The following is an 18,610-nucleotide window of genomic DNA, read 5'->3' as shown; positions in this document are numbered from 1 at the left end:
GCACAGTTCAATTCCCGTACCAGCCTCCCCGAACAGGCGCCGGAATGTGGTGACTAGGGGCTTTTCACAGTAACTTCATTGAAGCAAACTTGTGACAATAAGCGATTTTCATTTTCATGGTAGTGGAGGGATTGAATGTCTGATGAAGAGGTAACATTCAAGAGGGCTTCTTTGCCCTGGATGGTGACGAGCTACTTGAGTGCTGTTGGAGCTGCACTCATCCAGGCAAGTGAAGATATTCTATTGCATTCCTGACTTGTGTATTGTAGATGCTGACATGATTTTTGCCCGGGGGGGGAATGTAATTTGTCATTCGTCAACCCAAGCCTGGATAGTGTCCAGATCTTGCTGCATTTAGACATGGACTACATCATTATCTGAGGAGTCACCTTCTGGTGGTGTTCAGCATGGAGGAGTCTGATTCATCAACTGATGGTGTACGACACGTATAAATCAGCAGGAGGTTTCCTTGTCAATGTATAACCTGAAGCCATGAGATTTCTTTGGGTTCGAAGTCGGTGTTGAGGACTCCCAGGGCAACTTTCTCCCGACTGTATACCACTGCGCCGTCATCTCTGCTGGGTTTGTCCTGCCGGTGAGACAGGACATACCCAGGAATGGCGATAGTGGTGTCTGGGACATTGTCTGTAAGGTATGATTCTGTGAATATGGCTGTGTCAGGCTGCTGCTTAACTAGTCTCCAAACCTTGGCACAAGCCCTCAGGTGTTAGTCTGGAGGCCGTTGCAGGATCAACTTCACTGGGATTGCCGTTGTCATTTCGGGTACCTGGGTCGATGCTGGGTGGCCTGACTAGCTTCATTCCTTTTTTGTGTTTTTGTAGCATTTGAATACAACTGAGTGGTTTGGTACACCATTTCAAAGGGAATTTAAGAGTCAATCGCATTGTTGTGGGTCTGGAGTGACATGTAGGCTAGACCAGGTAAGGATTGCAGATTTCCTTCCCTTAAGGACATCAAATGGGTTTTAATGACAATCAACAATGGTTTCATGCTCATGTCGTCAGAGAGCACAGAAATGTCTTTCAGCCCATCGTGTCTGCACCACCAAAAACAACCACCTAACCATTCTAATCCCATTTTCCACCATTTGGTCCACAGCCTTGTATGCCCCAGCATTACAAGTGTACATCTAAATACATCTCAAATGTTACGGGGGTGTCGGTCTCCACCATCCTTTCATCAGCGAATTCTAAACTCCCACCCCCCCTCTGGGTAAAAGTATTTTCCTCATATCCCCTCTAAACCTCCTGCCACTTACCTTAAATCTATGCGTCCTGGTCGTTGACCCATCCACTAAGGGGAAGCATTTCAACCTGTCCACTCAATTTGTGTCCACATAATTTTATACATCTCAATCATATCTCCTCTCAGTCTCCTCTGCTCCAAGGAAAACAATCAAAGTCTATCCAATGTCTCTTCATAACTAAAACTCTCCAGCCCAAGCAACAACATTGTAAATCTCCTCTGCACCCTTTCCAGTGCTATCACATCCCTCCGATAATGTGGATTCCAGAACTGCACACAATACTCCAGCTGTGGCTGAACCAACATTTAGAACAGTTCCAGCATAACTTCCCTGCTCTTAAACTCCATACCTTGGCTAATAAAGAAAGTATATCAGATGCCTTCTTAACCACTGTATCCACCTGCTCTGCTACCTTAAGGGACCGGTGTACGTGCAAACAAGATCCTTCTGATCCTCGGTGTTTCCCAGGGTCCTGCCGTTTATCATGTATTCCATCCCACCATCAGACTCACCATGGACTATTCTCCAAATTTAGTTGCATTCTTGGACGCACTCATCTCCATCAAGGACGGTCACCTCAGCACTTCGCTTTACCGCAAGCCCACAGATAACCTCACGATGCTCCACTTCTTCAGCTTTCACCCGAAACACATTAAAGAAGCCATCCCTTATGGACAAGCCCTCCGTATACACAGGATCTGCTCAGACGAGGAGGAGCGTAACAGACACCTACAGATGCTGAAAGATGCCCTCGTACGAACGGGATATGGCGCTTGACTCATCGGTCGACAGTTTCAACGCGCCACAGCAAAAACCGCACCCAACAATCACCAGGCAGGAATGTTCCCTTCCAGTCAGGGAACACTTCAGCAGTCAAGGGCATTCAGCCTCTGATCTCCGGGTAAGCGTTCTCCAAGGCAGTCTTCAGGAAACGCGACAGCGCAGAATTGCCGAGCAAAAACTTATAGCTAAGTTCCACACGCATGGGTGCGGCCTCAACCAGTATCTTGGATTCATGTCGCATTACATTCACCCCCCACCATCTGACCTGGACTTGCAAAATCCTACCAACTGTCCTGGCTTGAGACAATTCACACCTCTTTAACCTGGGATCATCCCCTATCTCTGGATCTGTGATGATTTGATTACCTGCAAATGCTCGCATTCCAAGCATTGTCTGGCATCTCTGACTTTGTCTATAAAATGTTTCTGGAACATATCTTTCCATTCACCTGAGGAAGGAGCAGTGCTCCGAAAGCTCGTGTTTGAAACACACCTGTTGGACTTTAACCTGGTGTTGTAAGACTTCTTACTGTGCTCACCCCAGTCCAACGCCGGCAGGGGGAGGGGAGGGGGGGAGGGGGAGAGGGGGGGGAGGGGGGGAGGGGGAGGGGGGGAGGGGGACGGGGGGAGGGAGGGGAGGGGGGGGAGGGGAGGGGGGGGAGGGGGAGGGGGGAGGAGAGGGGTGAGGGGGGGGGAGGGGGGAGGGGAGGGGGGAGGGGAGGGGGGAGGGGAGGGGGAGGGGAGGAGGGGAGGGGGGAGGGGAGGAGGGGAGGGGGGAGGGGAGGGGGGAGGGGAGGGGGAGGGGGGGAGGGGGGAGGGGGAGGGGGACGGGGGGAGGGGGAGGGGGAGGGGGGAGGGGAGGGGGAGGGGGAGGGGGGAGGGGGAGGGGGGAGGGGGGAGGGCAGAGGGGAGGGCAGAGGGGAGGGCAGAGGGGAGGGCAGAGGGGAGGGCAGAGGGGAGGGGCAGGGGCAGGGGGAGGGGAGGGGGAGGGGGGAGGGGGAGGGGGAGGGGGGAGGGGGGGAAGGGGGGAGGGGGAGGGGGGAGGGGGGGAAGGGTGAAGGGGGGAGGGTGAAGGGGGGAGGGTGAAGGGGGGAGGGTTGAAGGGGGAGGGTGAAGGGGGAGGGTGAAGGGGGAGGGTGAAGGGGGGAGGGTGAAGGGGGGGAGAGTGAAGGGGGGAGGGTGAAGGGTGAAGGGGGGAGGGTGAAGGGGGAGGGTGAAGGGGGGGAGGGTGAAGGAGGAGGGGAGGGTGAAGGGGGGAGGGTGAAGGGGGGAGGGTGAAGGGGGGAGGGTGAAGGGGGGAGGGTGAAAGGGGGGAGGGTGAAGGGGGAGGGTGAAGGGGGGAGGGTGAAGGGGGGAGGGTGAAGGGGGGAGGGTGAAGGGGGGAGGGTGAAGGGGGGGAGGGTGAAGGGGGGAGGGTGAAGGGGGAGGGTGAAGGGGGGAGGGTGAGGGGGGAGGGGGGGGAGGGAGGGGGGAGGGGAGGGGAGGGGGGGGAGGGGAGGGGGGGAGGGGAGGGGGGAGGGGAGGGGGGAGGGGGGGAGGGGAGGGGGGAGGGGAGGGGGGAGGGGAGGGGGGAGGGGAGGGGGGAGGGGGACGGGGGACGGGGGGAGGGGGGAGGGGGGAGGGGGGAGGGGAGGGGGAGGGGGGAGGGGGGAGGGGGGAGGGGAGGGGGAGGGGAGGGGGAGGGGAGGGGGAGGGGAGGGGAGGGGGAGGGGGAGGGGGAGGGAGGGGGAGGGGAGAGGGGGGAGGGGAGGGGAGGGGGAGGGGAGAGGGGGGAGTGGAGGGGGAGGGGGAGGGGGGAGGGGAGGGGGGAGGGGGGGAGGGGGGAGGGGGAGGGGAGGGGGAGGGGAGGGGGGGAGGGGAGGGGGAGGGGAGGGGAGGGGAGGGGAGGGGGGGAGGGGAGGGGGAGTGGGGGGAGGGGGGAGGTGGGGAGGGGGGAGGGGGGAGGGGGGGAGGGGGGGAGGGGGGAGGGGGGAGGTGGGGAGGGGGGAGGGGGGAGGTGGGGAGGGGGGAGGGGGAGGGTAAAGGGGGAGGGTGAATGGGGGGAGGGTGAATGGGGGAGGGTGAAGGGGGGAGGGTGAATGGGGGGAGGGTGAATGGGGGGAGGGTGAATGGGGGGAGGGTGAATGGGGGGAGGGTGAATGGGGGGAGGGTGAAGGGGGGGAGGGTGAAGGGGGGGAGGGTGAAGGGGGGGAGGGTGAAGGGGGGGAGGGTGAAGGGGGGGAGGGTGAAGGGGGAGGGTGAAGGGGGGGAGGGTGAAGGGGGGGAGGGTGAAGGGGGGGAGGGTGAATGGGGGGAGGGTGAAGGGGGGGAGGGTGAAGGGGGGAGGGTGAAGGGGGGAGGGTGAAGGGGGGGAGGGTGAAGGGGGGAGGGTGAAGGGGGGAGGGTGAAGGAGGAGGGGAGGGTGAAGGGGGGAGGGTGAAGGGGGGAGGGTGAAGGGGGGGAGGGTGAAGGGGGGGGAGGGTGAAGGGGGAGGGTGAAGGGGGGAGGGTGAAGGGGGGGAGGGTGAAGGGGGGAGGGAGAAGGGGGGAGGGAGAAGGGGGGAGGGTGAAGGGGGGAGGGTGAGGGGGGGGAGGGTGAAGGGGGGGAGGGTGAGGGAGTGTGAGGGGGGGAGGGTGAAGGGGGGAGGGTGAAGGGGGGGAGGGTGAAGGGGGGGAGGGTGAAGGGGGGAGGGTGAAGGGGGGAGTGTGAAGGGGGGAGGGTGAAGGGGGAGGGTGAAGGGGGGAGGGTGAAGGGGGGGAGGGTGAAGGGGGGGAGGGTGAAGGGGGGAGGGTGAAGGGGGGAGGGTGAAGGGGGGAGGGTGAAGGGGGGAGGGTGAAGGGGGGAGGGTGAAGGGGGGAGGGTGAAGGGGGGGCGGCAATGGCGATGTCTGGGGGGGGGGCAATGGCGATGTCTGGGGGGGCAATGGCGATTTCTGGGGGGGGCAATGGCGATGTGTGGGGGGGGCAATGGCGATGTCTGGGGGGGGGCAATGGCGATGTCTGGGGGGGGCAATGGCGATGTCTGGGGGGGGCAATGCCTATGTTTGGGGGGGGCAATGCCTATGTCTGGGGGGGGCAATGCCGATGTCTGGGGGGGGCAATGCCGATGTCTGGGGGGGGCAATGCCGATGTCTGGGGGGGGGGTGGGGGTGGGGGCAATGGCGATGTCTGGGGGGGGCAATGGCGATGTCTGGGGGGGGGCAATGGCGATGTCTGGGGGGGCAATGCCTATGTCTGGGGGGGGAAATGCCGATGTCTGGGGGGGTGGGGGTGGGGGCAATGGCGATGTGTGGGGGGTGGGGGCAATGGCGATGTCTTGTGGGGGGGGCAATGGCGATGTCTTGGGGGGGCAATGGCGATGTCTGCGGGGAAGGAGGGTAGCATTGTGCATGATTGGGGGGTATGGGAGACCCTCAAGCTCACTTAGATATCAGGTCACCTTTTCAAAATGGTGCCCTGATCTCCGAGTCGGTCTCGCTGGCATATTCAGCTCCCCGCTGCTGAAAACAGTTCCAAGCGCGGGCTACACCAGAAAGAAACTCTCCAAGGCCCTAAAAAATAACTTAAGTGTGGGTGAATCCAGGTCGGAATCTCACCCAAAAAGCTGGCGCGGTACACCCCACCAAACCCACCCTAAGTGACACATTAGAAATTCTTTGTCAGAATCCTGACATAATCTTAATTCACTCAAGTAGTGAAGTTAGATGGAAGAGTAGGAAAAATAAAGTGGGCGAGTGCCAGAGATGATTGTGTCAATGGACGCAGAGAAGACCTTTGACCGGGTAGAGTGGAGCTATTTGTCTGAAATCCAGGGAAGGTTTGGGTTCGGGCCTACGTTTGTGATGTGGTTTTGGTTGCTGTATGTTCCCCCATGGCACAGGGGTACAAGGCAGGGTTGTCCACTATCTCCTATTGTTCGTGTCGGTGATTGAGCCTTAAGCGATGGAACCTCGAGCCTCGGCTGAGTGGTGGGGGATTATGGGGGGGGGGGGGGGGGGTTGCACCAAATGTCATTGTATACCGATGACCTGCTACTGTTCGTGACGGACCCGTTAGGAAGCATGAGCAGTATCATGAGCTTACTGGTGAGGTTTGCAGCCTTTCAGGCTATAAATTGAATGTAGGGAAAAGCGAGGTTCTCCAGGTGAATGCAGCGGGGCGGGGTGGGGCCAATGCCATTTAGGGTGGCTCGGGGGCAGTTCCAGTACCTGGAGACTCAGGTACCGCATGAGTGGGCCACGATGCATAGGTGGAATTTGACGGGGTTAGTGGAGAAGGTTTAGTGGGTCTTTAAAAGGTGGGATGCGCTGCACCTGACATTGGTGGGGAGGATGGTGGGGAGGATGCAGGGGGTGAAGATGAACATGCTGTTAAGATTCCTGTTTGTGTTTCAGTCCCTCCTGATTTTCCTCCCCACGGCGTTTTTTCAAAAGGTACATGCGTTAATCACGGAATTTGTGTGGGGAGGGAAGGTGCCGAAGGTGAAATGGGCTCGACTGCAATGGCAGAGGCGGGATGGGGGTCTGGCACTCGAGTTTGTTGCATTACTGTTGGGCAGAAAATGTGAAGAAAGTGAGACGATGGAGGGAAGGAGAGGGGGCAGATTAGGTCTGGTTAGATGAGGAGTCTTGCAAGGGTATTAGCTTGAGGGCTCCGGTGACAGCCCTGCTGCCATTCACCTGGGGAAGAGTCCGGTGGTGGAGTCGTCTATAATAATTTGGATACAGCTGAGGAGACACTTTAAACTGGGTCGCATGTCAGTGATGACTCCATTGTGTGGGAATCATAGGTTTAGGCCGGGAGGGGGAAGAGAGGTGATGGATGGGATGTAAAGGAGATGGAGGGCGGAGGGGTTAGAGTGGGAGAGGGACGTTTGTGGAGGGGATGTTTGCTGGGCTACAGGAGCTGTGGGAGAGGTTCAGGCAACCAAGGGGAAGTGAGTTTAGATATTGGCACGTACGGGACTTTTCGCACAAGGAACTGCCTTTGTTTCCTCAGGTGCTGGAGTATATACTATTGGAGAAAATGTTGCTCTCAGATTGGGGGTAGGGGTTTAGGATTGGGGATATATATGGGTGGTTGCGAGAGCAGGGCACGGCCTTTGTGAAAAGGATCAAGCGGAAGTGGGAAGAGGAGTTGGGAAGGGAGACAGGATGGAGACTTTGATGCAAAGTAATGGGTCCAGTGAACTCAACCTTTTCTTGCGCAAGGATAAGTCTTATATGAGGGCAGCACGGTGGCGCAGTGGGTTAGCCCTGCTGCCTCACGGCACAGAGGTCCCAGGTTCGAATCCCAGCCCTGGGTTACTGTCCGTGTGGAGTTTGCACGTTCTCCCCGTGCCTGCGTGTGTTTCGCCCCCACAATCTAAAGATGTGCAGGCTAGGTGGATTGGCCACACTAAATTGCCCCTCAATTGGAAAAATTAATTAGGTACTCTAAATTTATTTTTTTTAAATTTAAAAACAAAAAGGATAAGTCTTATACAATTTACGGTGGTGCACAAGGTCCACAAGACTCGGGCCCCGGCTTTTACCAGAGGTAGCGGATGGGTGCAAGATGTGTGGGAGGGGGCCGGCGTACCGTGCCCATATGTTCTGGGCTGTGAGGATTTGGAGAACTGTGAGAGGTGGTGTTTGGGAACTTATCGAGGATTGTAGGGGTTGAGATGAAGCCAGAGCCTTTGGTAGCTCTCTTCAGGGTGTCAGAGGTGCCGGAGCTTCTGGAGGGGAAGGGGCCCGATGTCGTGGCCTTCACCTTTCTGATTGCCTAGCAACGGATACTTTTGAATAGGAGGTCGGCCACACCGCCAGGGTTGTGGCATAATTGGGAGACTTGTAAGAGTTTCTCAGGTTGGAGAAAATCAAATTTGCCCAAAGTGTGATGATAGAGTACTGAAACCACAAAAGAGAGTTATAATTCCATGTAAAATAGCTGGAGCAAGCCATTCTGTTAATTCTGATGAGTCTCGAATAAGATATCTATTCTGTTGAGTAAACTTTCCATGAAAAAGACACAAATGAAATATGAAATGGAGCATGATAAAACAATTACTTATGGAAAAGTCAATGGATCTGAGTTTACCCAGTCAGGACATTATAGTACCCCTTTGGCAAAACCTGGGGTGGGATTCTCCACTCTCTGGCGCCGAAATCGCGTTCGGCGATCAGCCGGAGACCCACATTGGTGCCAAAATCAGGGCGGCGCCGTTTGTGCGATGCTCGGACCCATCCAAAATGGCGTACTCTATGAGTACGCCACACGCCGTCAGGATGGTCTCAGAACGTTACCCGAGGCCCTCCCCCCGATGCTCCAACCCCGAGGGGCCTAGTTCCCAACAGCGTCGGTCAAGTGTGGTATTTTTTTTCGGGAACTCGGCGTGGCGGCTGCAGACTAAGTCCAGCGTCGCCTCAGTCTGGGGTGAGCCGATCTGTGGGCAGGGTGGGCTTTGGCGAGGGCTGCAGGCACTGGTGGGGGGTGGTCCAGGTGTGGCTTGCCTGGCCAAAGGGGGACACAATTTGGCAGTGCAGGTCCACTGGCGCCATGTTGCACGGTGACAGACCCGGCAATTCTCCGGCCATATCCGCAGCTAGAGCTGGGGGCTCTACATTGCGTGTCTGCTAGCCCCCCACCAGATGGAGGATCAGTGGCCATTTTGCACCATTTTTTCAGTCGTAAAACGCCACTGTTCCCACGCCGGGGTCAGCACTTAGTCTCTAAATCTGAGAATCCAACACCTGACGTTCAGACAAGTATTAACGGCATCAGATGATAAGAATTAATGGGGGGGGGGAGCAAATGATCTTAAAGTTACACAGGCAATTGGCTCGTCCTCTTTGTCAAATGTTAAAAATTCTGCTAAAAGATTCAAGTGTGGTTGATGAAGAGCATACAAGGCTAATTGAAAGAAATGAGAGAAATGTGAAATATGTACTTAACAAATATATATATCAGAGGACACTGCCACGTCCTAGGCTCAAATAACTGAATGGTGTACTGCAATTTCCATGTTGGTCAGCTGAGCACAAGAGGCTGAATTTACAGACAGGTCATTTACAAGTCCATCTCCTTCAGGAATGACAATACTGAAGAAACTTCAGGACATAAAACTAAAAAGATATACATTTGTGATCAAACTCGATTTTGATCAGTTCCTAGCAATGCGCACTACATTTGACAATTGGAATATAATATTCCCAAAGTGATTGATAGATTATATTGCTAAAAGAAGCATTATAAAACATTTACCTGAGTAGCGGTGGAATCAAGGTCAAGGCTATAATAACAAAGCTGAAAGCAGTTCTGTCCAACATTTGCTGCACACTCATAAGAGACATTGATTTCTTTCGAGCTTGTACTGTCATATGGCAAATTGATTTTCTTGAAAGTATAGCAGTGCCTGTCATTCATCAATCAAACAAGTAAGCCTTTCATGCAAAACAATAGTTTCAGGCATTGGCTTGTGCAGTGCTAGACAGATAAAAAAAATCTACTTCAACTGAAGGAAGGTTTTCCCCATTCTGCTTGGAAGAAATATGAACACATTCATAAATTTTACCATACATAATGTAAAACAAATGTTCCCAACTGATAGTTTATGGAAAAATTATCTTATTCACTGCATGTCACTAAATTTTCGGCGTGAGCAGTGAAAATGTCCTTCTATGCCCACCGGAACAATTTAACAAAATAAAAACTAGTAGAGTTCAGAATTGAAAAGATAAAATCTGTCTGAAAGAACATGTAACACATTGAAGTACAAGTGACTACAACTCTGTCCTTGGTAGTGGTGGGAGCTAATTGCTCTTTTGAATTATCAACAGCACACAAGCAACAAACATCCTTCAGGACGCGGGACAACACAGAATTGCCGAGCAGAAACTTATAGCCAAGTTCCGCACACATGAGTGCGGCCTCAAACGGGATCTGGGATTCATGTCGCATTACATTCACCCCCCACCATCTGGCCTGGGCTTGCGAAATCCTACCAACTGTCCTGGTTTGAGACAATTCACACCTCTTTAACCTGGCGTTACCCCTATATCTGGATCTGTAAAGACTTGATTACGTGCAAATGCTCGCATTCTAAGCATTGTCTGGCATCTTTGAATTTGTCAAAATATATGTTTCTGGAACATACCTCTTTATTCACCTGAGGAAGGAGCAGTGCTCCGAAAGCTAGTGTTTGAAACAAACCTGTTGGACTTTAACCTAGTGTTGTAAGACTTCTTACTGTGCTCGCCCCAGTCCAACACCGGCATCTTCACATCACACAAATTTAAAGCATTGTGACACGAATTTGCTTGTTCTTCTTGCAACCAGCAAAAAACTCAAATTCAAAGTTCTCAAATAATTCCAAAGAATTTCACAGATAACAAATTATTTTTAGTCTTTTCCTGGTTCTTAAAGTTGGATGCAGTAACCACTTTGCATACATCCAGATAATAGAAACATCAAATTAGGTGAACGGTCAAGTCATCTATTTTGAACGATGTTTAAGGGACAAATGTTGCCCAGAAAACTCCCTCTTCAAAAAAAAAGTGCCAGGTGATATTTTACATCCATCTGAACAAGCAGCTATACCTGCAGGTTTAACATTTCACCCAAAAGGCTGCATGTCCAGCAAGGCAGCACATCCTCAGTCTCCTTCAACGATCATAAGAACATAAGAGCATAAGAAGTAGGAGCATCAGTAAACCATCTGGCCCCTCGAGCCTGCTCCGCCATTCAATGAGATCATGGCTGATCTTTTGTGGACTCAGCTCCACTTTCCGGCTCGAACACCATAACCCAGGCGTTGACATCTATGTTGCATCACTCACTGTTGAGTATGATTGTCCACCTAAGAAACTCTGCGTCATTGGTTACGGGTTCTGTGTGTCCTTGCATGGCTGACAAGCCCGATTCGAGAGCCACATCTCTGATCGCACACTTGGCAGGTTTTTCTAAGAGGTGGGATTGGTCCTCCTTGAACTTGAGATCGTGGGTATTTCTTTCTCATGCTTCTTTTCCAGGCCTCCTCATGTCATCGGATGTGCCTGAAAAATTCTGTCCATTTACTCAGGAGATTCCCCCACATAGGTCTCTTCTGAGCAGACATTGACATTTATGTTGCATTTCTTGAGGTCGGCCTTCAGGGTATCCTTGAAGCACTTGTCCGCCTTTTATTTGGGATCCTTCGTTGAGCTAGGTGAATAAGATTTGCTTTGGCAGTCAGGACTCTGGCATCCTAAGCACGTGGCCAGCCCAGCAGAGTAAGCTTTGGAAGATCATGCCCTCGATGCTGGTGGTCTTCGCTCCTTCAAGACACCTATCCTCCCAGCAGATGCGGACAATCAATCTCAGAGAGCGTTGATGGTACCTCTCCAGTGCCTTGAGGTGGCATCTGTACACAATCCACATTTCTGAGCCGTGTAGAAGGGTTGGTAGGATAACTGCCGTGTATACAAGGATCTTGGTACCAGCACATATGATGCAGTCATTGATGACTCTCATCCTTAGGCGTTCGAAGACACTGCTCGCGAATGTTGGATCTGTGCATCAATCTTAGCCTTAGATGAGAGATGCCTCCCCAGGTAGAGGAAATGGTCCACACTTGGGAGACCGGATCATCCCCTGGGGCAGGTTAGTAAAGGACTTGAGTCTTCTTAAGGTTAAGGCTGTGATCAATTCTTCAGTGTGCTTCCACAAAGGTATCAAGCATGGCTTGGAGATTCTCACATGAGAGAGCGGTGATGGTGTTATCTTCCGCACACTGAAGTTCCACGAGCCGCCACAGAAACGCCTGTCTATTCCACTTTCAATTGAATCCCCTACCACTTTTGCTCCGACATTAGTCCTCCTCCCCTCTTTGGAAGCATGTCTAGGCATGGTACCACGAGGTTCGCTGCCACTGCTTTCCCCTGTGGGCAGCACGGTAGCACACGTGGATAGCACTGTGGCTTCACAGCGCCAGAGTCCCAGGTTAAATTCCCCGCTGGATCACTGTCTGTGCGGAGTCTGCATGTTCTCCCTGTGAATGCGTGGGCTTCCTCCGGATGCTCCGGTGTCCTCCCACAGTCCAAAGGCGTGCAGGTTAGGTAGATTGGCCATGCTAAATTGCCCTTAGTGTCCAAAAATGTTAGGAGGAGGTTACTGGGTTATGGGGATAGGGTAGAAATGAGGGCTTAAGTGGGTCGGTGCAGACTCAATGGGCCGAATGGCCTCCTTCTGCACTGTATGTTCTGTGTATCTGTGTACATAGTCACCTCCCCAACAGTAATGGGGTTGCATTACTCTACACATAAGATCAAGGTGTGGTATATCTTTATTCAAGCACAAGGATCCAAACTGACCCAACCCAAGAACAACTTTGCAAATTTACAATCTATTATTATCAGTAGTTTTTAAAATCTAATTCATTGTCTGAACACTGAAAGCGATTGGGTTTTAAAAAGATAAAGGGCGGGATCTACCGATCACGTTGCAACGCAGCGCAACGCTGGCCACTTCCGAAGAGATCCCACTTCCAGGATCTACCCAGCTCGCTACAACCCGCAAGATCACATTAGATCTTGCAAGACCTCGCAACCAATCATGGGTGGGATCACTTTCTGGCAAATCTGTATATTAGAGTGAGACAGCCCGTCTCACTCTAAATGCATTCTCGAGATCTAATCAAGGCATGGGATCCAAGCTGGCATTACTTTGTGCCACGGTGAATGGGTCGGGGTGTCACCTGGGGTTGCGGGGGTGCCGGGTTCCCCTTGTAGTGAGTTGGGGTTTTGGGATGTTTTGGGTTAAGTTGGGGGCTCTTGAGGTGGGAACGGCATTTAAAAATGGCGTCCCGATCTCTCGCTGCTCGGAGTATTTCCGGCGAGCGGAGTTCCTCAGCGCAGAAAACGGGGTTAAGTGCGGTCTCATCGGGGAGTTCCCCGCTGAGGCCCCATAACTACCCGGATGGGCTTTAGACAGCGGGATGTTTCCCGATGCTCCAAGCATCAGAAACATCCGGTTAATCTCTCGCGCTACAGGACTCTATCCCCAATCAGATAGATCATCCCCCAAGTTGTCAGAAATTCCAGTTACAAGAGAATTCGTTTGGAAGAGTGCCGCATAATACAAAGTTTACTGCACCAAGTGTTAAAAGGCAGATATTTGCAGCAATTGCACAAAACCTTTCAGCACAAATGGTTGGCTTCTGCTCATGAAATAGTGCTGGATTCATAAATCTCTGTGCTGAACCTCACTGGTACAGAAGAGTTACATCTCAAACACACAGGATCACAGTAGTTCGCTGTTCATATGGAGATAACAATTGAAGCTAATGCCAAAGACTGAAGGAATGGGACTACATTTTTAAATGTATATAAACTAGTCTCGTGTGGCATTGTTCATTAGCGAAACGGGAACTGTGGCATGGTTTACAGTTCTTCTGCTAACCTGTCTCGCTAAATCCACTGCTCAGGTGCTCATGGCCTGAAGGTTTAGGTCTTAGAAGTCAATTAGAGGCTAATTATTTTATGTTGGAACTGTTCCAGATGGACAGCTGCTTGGCTCCACTCCTTTGACAACAACCTCTCTGGGTCATCTCCAGGATAGAGAAAAGCAGGAGGAAATAAATGAATTGCCATCTATTTTAGTATATTTGTGGTCAAAATAGGGGCTGATTTAGCATAGTGGGCTAACCAGCTGGCTTGTAATGCAGAACAAGGCCAGCAGCGCAGGTTCAACTCCCGTACCAGCCTCCCCGAACAGGCGCCGGAATGTGGCAACTAGGGGCTTTTCACAATAACTTCATTTGAAGCCTACTTGTGACAAGAAGCGATTTTCATTTCAAAATAAAAAGATTGTTCAACTGAGTTTTATACAAAATTTGACCATTTGGGAATCATAGAATCATCAAATTTATAGTGCCATTCGGCCCATCGAGTCTGCACCAGTCCTTGGAAAGAGCACCCTACTTCCAGGATTCAACCCTATCCCTGTAACTCAGTAACCGATCTAACCTAGGTCACTGAGGTTAAATTTAGCGTGGCCAATCCACCTAACCTGCACATCTTTGGAGAGAAAACCGGAGCACCGGAGGAAACCCACGCAGACACGGCGAGAAAGTGCAAACTCAACACAGACAGTCACCCGAGGCCAGAATTGAACCTGGAGCTGTGAGGCAGCAGTGCTAACCACTGTGCCATCGTGCCACCCACGGGAATGTGATGATTCTTTTCAAAACTTTGATAAAAATAGATAGCCAGAGCGGAGAGGGTGGCAAGAATATCATAAATCAGCAAGTAATTCAAGCAAAAAAAGTCAATCAAAAGGGATGAAATAATCTAAAACAAAATTTAAAAACAGCAATGAGATTAAATTATCAGGCATGTCATAATATTAACTTTTGGTCAATGCTTGTAAAAATTGACACAAAGAAGTTGTTAAGATGGTGGCAAATCAAGTACATTTTGGTATTTGGTCTACAGACAGGATCACATCTCTAGGGAATGCTTAATTAAATACGGACTTAGTGAGGGTACTCACAGCCACTTATGGAATTCATACATCTCATTGTTTTAGTATGGGTTTCCAGACTGGGTTTCCAGGGGCTGGTTTAGCACAGTGGGCTAAACAGCTGGCTTGTAAAGGAGAATAAGGCAGCAGCGCAGGTTCAATTCCCGTAAAAACACCTCTGAATATGACAAAGTCAAAGAAAACAAGTCATCAAATGAAGTAAGAATTATATAATAGGAAAAGTTGTTTTGTATTGTTACGAATCAGAATTTCTGCAATTGCAGTGAAGCAACAGAATCAGTACAAGAAAATTAGCTGCTAAAAGGTTTTTTGAACCATTGGGTAAATTTTAAAGCCAGAAAAGCATGCGGCAAGAATTGAGCATATTGGACATCGCCACAATTACTGATAGTTCCATTCAGCAAATCTCTGCACTGGGAGCATCAATCCAATTGTGTTGTCTAATTATAATGCTAAGTTTACTTTAAAATATCGAGCAATCCAGTGAGAAATAATTCATATCTAGTCCTGTATGGATTGCCCTTGTTCTTGGAGTGAGTCATAATTTTGTCAGTCAATATAATTATTCTACCATGTGATAGGTGTGCATAAGCACAAGTTTGTGCTTGAAGACACAAAACAACGACAACACAGGATAAAGAAAAAAACAGGGCCAAGCCCTAAATAAGTTTCCACTTATGTATGGGTAATTTGATGAACAAAACAAATGCAGGTTTCAAGGATTAGGAACATTGTACTCAATGGTCAGTCATGTATCTTCCTGATTTATTATTCTCCATCTACCAACGATCACTGGTCTTGCTTGAAAATAATTTAAGGATGGACAACCTCTAGATTGTTCTATGCAGCATTTATTGAAAGTATGAATTTTGCTTCTTGTGTTGCTTTTCTCATTTATTTAACATAATGTGACGTGTTCAACCAAGGCAACTGAAATAAAGTTAAGATCTTGTGGCAAAAGTAAAATTCTGCCTGCTGGAAAAGAAAAACAGTCTGAATGTTTCAGGTCAATAGCCTTTCATCAATTTCAATGAAAGATCTTCAAGCTGAAACGTTAACTCTGTTTCTCTTCACAGATGTTGCCAGAACCCGGTTTCCTCCGGGTGCTCCGGTTTCCTCCCACAGTCCAAAGATGTGCGGGTTAGGTGGATTGGCCATGCTAAAATTGCCCGTAGTGTCCTAAAAAGTAAGGTTAAGGGGGGAGGGTTGTTGGGTTACGGGTATAGGGTGGATACGTGGGTTTGAGTGGGGTGATCATTGATCGGCACAACATCGAGGGCCGAAGGGCCTGTTCTGTGCTGTACTGTTCTATTTCTATTTCTATTTCCTAGAACTGCCGAGTGTTTCCAGCAATTTTTTAAATTAAAGATCTTGTGGCATTGAGTTTGGTTGGTGTCAGGGCAACAGAACTGTAGGAGAATTTTTGCTGTCAGTTAATACATTTCCTCACCTTAATTGCATTCCATAAACTCTGGCTATAAATGTTCTTAATTTTATCAAGAATTTTTTCCTGCACAATAGCAAGTGAAAAATAACTGGATGGGAATCAGTGATGGGTTGAAGCTGTAACACGCTTTGCCTGAATGCGAAGGACAGAAGGTTTGCCACACAATGAGTTCACCGGCTTAGCCATGACAATGTGGGAAGATGCTGAACAGAATCTAAGCACTTTCCCACAAGGAGGAAAGAGAATTAGAAATAGAATCACTCGGGATATAGCACAACATTGTCTCCTGGCGATCGTACTGGGTGGGAAGAGGACACAATGCAGCCAGAATATATCTTTTTCATAAATTTTTTAAAATGAAAGTTGTCATGTGTGAAGTGAATGAATCAAGATGAATCAAGTTGAAAAAAGAGAAAGCCTGTTCTTGTGATTTACCCTTTTGATTTGTTGACCTTTTACTGCATTTGGAGACCAACAAATGGAGAAGAAATTCATCACATTTAATCTAAAAAGTCACCTGTCATTTAAGCCTGTCCTAAAACTGAAGGACACTTGTTAAAATGTATGAAATATGCAATTTCTGAAATAACAAGATAATTAGTGCCAAAACCAAGTGTGAAACTAATTCAACCAGCCCAGATAATTCCCTTACACTGTGAAACAATATTCATTTATTTTCAAACACAATGGTACATCTCCCAACTATAATTCACTGAAAATGGACTGCAGGGGCTGGTTTAGCTCACTGGGCTAAATCGCTGGCTTTTAAAGCAGACCAAGCAGGTCAGCAGCACGGTTCGATTCCCGTACCAGCCTCCCTGGACAGGCGCCGGAATGTGGCGACTAGGGGCTTTTCACAGTAACTTCATTGAAGCCTACTTGTGACAATAAGCGATTTTCATTTCATTTTCATTTCATTTCAGTGCAAATTAAACACTTTTGAAACATAGCTCTTGATCTTCCTCCTGCAGATTAATTTGTCCGTCTTTGCAAACAAATATCAATTTGTATTGTCCTGTTTGTAATCCTTTTCATCATATAATGTTAAATTGTTTCCACAATCATTGTGGATGCAAATATAAAAGGATAAAAACTGCCAATGCCAGTAATCTGAATTAAAAACTCAAAATGCAGTAAGCAGCAGGTCATTGTGCCTGCAAAAAGAAAGGACAGGTTAATGTTACTGCTTTCAGAATTTTTCCAAGGAAGCTCTTAAAACGCAGCAAGCCATAATGTATTGTTTCAAATGTTGATTGCAATTTAGACCAAGAATTGAATGTGTAGCTGATTCAGTCCTCCATCACACACAAAAGTTCAGCAAGACAGACCACCTATTAAAAAATGGTTTCACATGCAAAATATTGCAATGAATTAATTCCAATGATAAATACTTGTTAATTTAAACAAATAAGTCGTTCAATTTGCTCAACATGTCCGAAAGCTATTTCTGTTAATTGCATCTCAATGTGCAGAGTTACACCTCTGAAAATAATAATCACTTTAGATATAAATATAAATTTGAGTTCCAATGAATAATATATATAAATCCAAACATTTAGCACCCTAAAGTAACACAAAAAAATACAAGATCAGACTTTAGCACTCAAATATCTGGACCAAAATTTGTATTGAATAAAATATACGGAATAATTTTGAACTAGCATTTTCAAATTTACCATCTTTATCAGGTTAACAAATCAAAGCCTAGCATTTCAAACACAGGAAGTGTGCATCTGAGTGAACTGATGCAATGTTTAATTCATATAAATTACATTAATATTTCCATTTGAACTACCTCTGTGCTATTCAGTAGAAAGACACTAGTTATAAAACGCATTAATATGTACAGCAGCTGCTGGTAAATCTGCCATAAAGTTGACTTCTCAAGAATTGGCTCCGAAACTACAGTATCATTCATCGCTAGTCTTCCAGACTAGAAAACCAGAATCTCTAACCAACAAGCCCAGCAGAATTAGACCTGACAGTTATCTTCTTTGGTAATTAATCAGGAATGGGAAAGCAACAATTTCCTGGTCAAAGGATCATGTCTCAGGCTAAACATCATCCAGCTACTGCAGTAATTTTTTCATGTTTCCAAGTTCACAAGGAACCACCTGTTGTGCCTTCAAATGTTTCCCAGTGGAATAATAACCTTTGACCTTGAATGTATAAAGGAATTGTTGGTAACTTTCACTTTGTGGCAAGACCTGATCTTACAGTAATTAAACATCCCCATATCATTGACTAATGCAAATTCACAATTAATATTTCATGCCCACGGTAACAGCTAACTGCTGATTTATCTATTACCCGCATTTGGCAAAATCAACAAGGTTTGAAATATCTTACTGCTTTTGATCTTAGTTTTTTAATCATTTTAATATTGGAACTATAACCAACACCACAGTCACTGAACATAATATGCTGAGAAATAGTTGGGACATAAAGAGTGACGCATATGCCAGAGGGAAACAACATACCAGGTGTTTCATGACATAATTCACAAGAACTGGTTATCAACATCATTCAAACTGAGACGCTGAGTATCTTTCAAAACAGATTTTGGCTGACATCATGTAGCATGTACTAACATAGAACATAGAACATAGAACGATACAGCGCAGTACAGGCCCT

At 48.9% G+C, this 18,610-nt stretch overlaps 1 protein-coding gene across 4 annotated transcripts in view; it reads right to left on the bottom strand.

The window, feature by feature from the left end:
* Window positions 1-18,610, bottom strand: part of fbxl17 (F-box and leucine-rich repeat protein 17) — a 937,144-nt gene that overhangs the window by 802,150 nt on the left and 116,384 nt on the right. The gene's annotated exons all lie outside the window — the stretch shown is intronic.

This window comes from Scyliorhinus canicula, chromosome 8, assembly GCF_902713615.1.
Source record: "Scyliorhinus canicula chromosome 8, sScyCan1.1, whole genome shotgun sequence".
Classification (NCBI taxonomy): domain Eukaryota; kingdom Metazoa; phylum Chordata; class Chondrichthyes; order Carcharhiniformes; family Scyliorhinidae; genus Scyliorhinus; species Scyliorhinus canicula.
Note: the sequence above shows the minus strand (reverse complement) of the source record. Positions and strands in the feature narration are given on the sequence as shown.